This window comes from Eumetopias jubatus, unplaced genomic scaffold (assembly GCF_037043125.1).
Source record: "Eumetopias jubatus isolate StellerSeaLion01/CBP00866 unplaced genomic scaffold, mEumJub1_p1.0 scaffold_9, whole genome shotgun sequence".
Lineage (NCBI taxonomy): Eukaryota > Metazoa > Chordata > Mammalia > Carnivora > Otariidae > Eumetopias > Eumetopias jubatus.
The window spans coordinates 131,642,358-131,647,846 of NW_028274815.1; the positions used below are offsets into that span (position 1 = coordinate 131,642,358).

The 5,489-nt window shown below is 40.5% G+C and overlaps 1 non-coding gene across 1 annotated transcript; it reads right to left on the bottom strand.

Moving 5' to 3' along the window:
* Nucleotides 1-1,542: 1,542 nt before the first annotated feature.
* TRNAR-CCU (transfer RNA arginine (anticodon CCU)) lies at nt 1,543-1,615 on the bottom strand. The gene has a single exon. It is a non-coding gene; the product is annotated as a tRNA-Arg (tRNA).
* Nucleotides 1,616-5,489: the final 3,874 nt, after the last annotated feature.

Consider the following 5,489-nt stretch of genomic DNA (forward strand, 5'->3'; position numbering starts at 1 on the left):
ATTGCCAATTACATGTACGTGAAACAAGACCTCATCCGTGACTTAAAGAGCTCTCAAGCCAGGAAAGCAGTGAAAACGGGCTGTCTCAAGGTGCAGCAAGGGGAATGCAAGGTGGGGGAGGAGATTCAGAGCCAACAGGACAGGTGCATCTGTCAGCAAATGTGGCCTGTCCATGACTTAATGAAAGGCATGTGGCATCAGGAGAAGATGCTCTTGCAGGGCCTGAATGTGAGCCCTGGGGCGGGGGGTCGCATCTAGTCTTGATTCCCATAGTAATCACTGAATGCTCACTTGGTCCCAAGTGTTTCCCATGTATAGACTCACTGTACTCAATGTACTATTGTTATCCCCATTTTCTAGATGAGAAAAATGAGGTTTATAGGGGTTCAACAATTTTTCCAAAATCACAGGAGAGATGAATGGAACTCAGGCAGATCCACCTCCAGGTCCAGGCTCGTTACTGCTCTTGCTAGTACAGCCTCGAGTCAGTTTCATGCCCATTTTGTAAATGGAGAAAACAAGGCTTGGAGAAGAACAGTGACTTCTCTGGGATTTGAACCTGGATTTGAGCCCTTGTCTTTCTGGTGGAGAAGCCCATGGTCTGGTCATTGTCCTAGGACAGTAGCTATGGCCCCAGATCCACTTGACAGGGTATCTCTCTCTCTGGGATATCTCTCTCTAAATTACCTCTCTGGAAAGAGGTGGTGGGAACTGGTCTGGATTGGTTGGGTTTGAGAAGGAGAGGGGCACACATAGACCTTGTTGGATAGATCCAGCAAGATGTAAAGTCTGCCTGGATATGGACAAGGAGGCATATAGGAAAGGGGAAGTTTGGCCAGTGAGCACCTTGTATCATGGAAATAATATTTTGCAGAGGTGAAGGAGACGAGTGGAATGGTTGGGAGAATTAAAGCAATTTTATTAGTATTGTTATTCACCATAAATAACTTCAAGCAGGCGTTTGCCTCCCCAGAACCAGCTAGTAACTTCTGGGCAGCTGTCCCTTTTCTAGTGACAGGTCATACACAGTATTTCAAGTCCGAGGGCATAATATTTGATCACAAACCCTGACCTCTAGTCTTGAAGACATATGCTCTGAATTTTAAAAGCCTTCTTCCGGAAATATTTAAAGCTAACCATTTCATTAAATGAGTCCCAGATAGCCAGACAGTGTGACTGGGATAATATGGAATTATTTATGAAGATGACTTGTTCTGAGAAGATTATTGTGCGAAAGAGATGGAAATCCCACCTTTTCTCCGCATTCACTCACTGTGATTAGCGCCGATATATTTCAGATGCAGTGGAGACGGATAAAAGGTAAAGCGGCTTTGGGGCCACAGCTACCCCACCATCCACCCAAATTGGGTGATGGGGCTTTGGTTGTTTTTACGTGGGATCCAGCTTTTGCTCAGGCAGCAGAACATTCTCATCTCATGATGCATTTTTGGATTTAAACTGACTCAATTCATCTTGCATAACTCAGATCTCTTTTTTGGGGGGCTGCTTAATTCTTTTTTTTTTTTTTTTTTTTAATCTCTCTACCTAACGTGGGGCTCAAATTCATGACCTCGAGATCAGGAGTCTCGTGCTCTACCAACTGAGCCAGCCAGGCGCCCTTGGGCTGCTTAATTCTTATCATTTATTTGGATGGAATTTTTAAGCATGTAAGCTTAAATAATGCTCACATGGATCAGGATAGAATCCATTTTGTTTTCCAAACCAAGAACTCTTTAATCTTACCTTGAAACTGAAAGGTTTGATCAATAGTGCTTTACACTGATGTTGGAATTAAATATTCACATATACACTTACTGGCTTCCCAGGCCTTAGAAGATCTGGCCCCTAGCTACCACTCCAGCTTCATCTCCTCTTTCTCTCTTGTCTCTGGGTTCCAGCCACATGACCTTCTTTCTCCTTCTTTAAAAGTGGAAAATTCTTTCTGCATATTCTACTTTTGGGGGCTGGAATACTCTTTCTTCCTGCCTCAACCTGATCTGTCCCAAATCATCTTTTCAGAGACAGGGTAATATTACCTCCTCCAGGAAGCCCTCCCTGATATCTTCCTCTTCCCCAAAGCTGGATCATTTTCTCCTGTTATAAATGATCATTGCACTAGTTTCTTCTCTTCTATAGAACTTACATCAATTAAAATCAAGTATGGGTATTTGTGTTATTATTTATGAATATTTATTTTCCTAATGGGCTACAAACTCCCTATGAGCAAGTTATCCATGGTATTGTTGGGCCTATAACCGTGATTGGCACATTTATAGTTGCTCCGTTATGATTTGGGAATGTTACAGAAAGGCAACTCAAGGTCTTCCGAACCCAAACTCTGAATTCTGATACTTAATTCTGAAGCTTACATAAAATTTCCACATTATTTTATGCAAGCATATCTTCTATCATTTTTCTCAATCTTAAAAAAATGAGTTTAATCAAATGATCTGAAACCTATTGAGATTCTCCTCTATTGCATAAAATCTGTTCATTAAAGGCATAATATGCCATTAAAATCAGAAAAAATTAATTATGGCAACATTACCCAAAGTGTGCTTTGTGGAGCACTAGTTTTGTTGGATATTAGCGGAAAGAGAGTCACATGATCAAGGGCAATTGGGAAATTAACAAAAAAAAAAAGTTAAATTTTGTTTGTTTTAGTGACGGACTTCTGGTGCCTTAAATATGCTAATGTGCATTCTTATAGCTGAAGAGGAGGGTTTAAAGGGAAGTGTTTTCTCAACATGCTTGACCACAGAGAATCACCTGGTCACGGACTGTCTCTTGTAAATGGTGATGCGCGTAAGAAGAGGCAGGTCAATATTTCATGTTTCTACCTACTTTAGGAGAAGGAACTGCATTGATCTTTTGGAGAAACTGCTTCCCCCACAAACCAAATTTTAGGAATGGTGCTCCCTTCCTTGCATTGACAAGCAACTCCCAGTTAAGCACCAGCTCTGTTTTTTTTTTTTATTATGTTAATCACCATACATTACATCATTAGTTTTTGATGTAGTGCTCCATGATTCATTGTTTGCATATAACACCCAAGCACCAGCTCTGTTTTATGGTTTGAACATCAATAACTCTCATTAGAACGGAGGGCTGGAGTTCCCATTGTCACATTCCACATCAAGCTCTCACTGGGAGTGGGGAAGGGCAGCGAGCTTAGGGATATTTAAGAAGCGAAATTAGGGTGTCAAATGACACTATTGATGGGGGAATAGAAGCAAGGAGAAGCAATATTCCTATCTGGGAAAATAATCAGGCTCTGAAATATAGCCTCAAAAATGGACAATCGAGAAAAACTTGCAGGAGTTAGCTTCTAGCAGGAGACAAATAATGCAGATCAAGTTGAGAGCTTATGTTAGCATGGGTTCTGATAAAAAAACAAATGACTTCAAAATAGTTCAAGCCTGAAACCCACAAGAATATGGGCTCTGCCCATATGTACTTGTTAACCCCCTTGTGGATAATATTTTTGTTATATTTAATGACTGTAGGGTGTGACTCGTGAATTTGATGGTAAACAGGGTAGTTTTGTAGCCCTGGGTAGTTTTAATCATCTAAGCAGAAAGGGGGGACATTTAGGGTACGAAAACGACATGAATTTTATAATAAAAAGAGCAGAAGAGTTTGGTGGATGGGGTTTAAGTAACTCTGTAGAATACAGAGTAAAACAGATTACCATATGTTCCCTTCAGGAGCATTTGAAAAATGAAGACCAAATGTGTTTTATAGAACGATGTTCTTCATAATGCAGATAGCCACTGATTTGAAGCTGCAGCTAAAATAAATATGATACCTTTTGGGTGCTATTCCCAGACACTAGTGACCTATCAATTTCCCTATCTCGGGGAGAGAGAACCAGAGGATGACATCTCCCTCCCAGAAGAGTGGTTGATATATGTTAAGTGGCTACATCTCTGCTTCTGATTATTAATTGTGGCTAATATAGAGCAAGCAGATGTCCCCAGACTATGCAGATGCTCCTTGGAACAGGGAGGTCTTTGGGCATCGTGGAAAGAAGCTCCAGATCTGGGTCTCTGGCTCCACTGGTATACCTTGAGGCCAAACATGCTTAAGCTTCAGAGATGCTCACATTTCAGGCCCTGGGAGGGGTCCTTCTAATATGTTGTCATGGTGCTATGTATCTATAACATCTGTGCAAGTAAAATGTTTGAGGTGCAGTTGGTTAAGAGGCTGTTTTTTTCCTCTCAAACCCCCCCCCCCCCGCCTCGACCATACTTACCTTTGAGTGGAGTGGCATCACAATGACCATTGGCATTTTCAGGTCTGGTTATAGGAAATTTGATTGGAGGACAGACTTCTTTGGGGTTTGATATGATATCTTTATGTGCTTCTCTGTCACCTCATTTATATCATCAAGGTCTTGCTAGTATCCTGGTTTGGAATGACTCCTAGAAACAGTCCTACACCCACTGTGTCAGTGAACCCGATGCTGTGGTGGGAAGGTGCAAGGTCAGTGGCAGCCCTGTGATGTGAGTATATCCTAAGGTGTCTGCACACCCAATGGTCAGTAGAAGAGAAACGTGGTTATGAATGTAAGGAGCCACAAGCTAGTCTGTGGAAAATTCTTCTGAGCATCAGATGTGTACACTAGTCAGTAGAGGATCTGATTCTCGTCAACAGTCCAGTTGGAAGTTCTGTTCTCTTGGGAGTATACTCAGTCAGCAGACACAATTATAAATGCACCCTACGTTATTTTTTCTTTTTTCATGGATATTAAAAAGAGAACTATCATAATGCCACTGTTTAAATTTCTTGCTAATAGGACACAGAACACCAGCATAGATGAGATACCATAAAACTCAGAATACACATAAAATAAGGACATCGGTGACAAATTATAACTGGGAGTTGTTAATTCAAAGAGTGTTTCAGGTTTGTCATTACAGGAAAAACCTGGAATTTCCCTGAAATCCTACAGCTCATGTAGGAAAGCAACTTGATGGAGGCTTCCCCAAAATTGATAACTATCCTAAAAATGTATATGACTTTGCCTCTAATGAGTTATAAAACTCACATAAACATTTATAAACCACCAATAATAGAAAAAGTTCTGATCAACCGTGCTGGGGAAGGACTAAGTTATTTTTCTATTTTCTCTATAGAAAGATATCTTATAAAATCTCAGTCATGACAAGATAATCAAAGAGTGTGATGCAAAAAATGTAGGAAAAATATTTTAGAGATGTCAGGCGGTTAATAAAAGATGGAGTTACTTTTCTAGATTTTGCAGTGTTAGCTTTTTAAAGTTTGTCATTTGGCTCCATTATTTTCTCATCCCAAATAAATATTCATTTTCTTATCTAATTTTGTATCAGCAATCTGGATTTCTTTTTTAAAGGAGAATCCAAACTGAGTAAGTTTTACGATCAACAGAGCCTAAACTACCCTGCATAGCCATGTGTCACGAATCAGCCACGTTGGCCTCAGTTTCCTCACTTGTAAAATGGTCAGTA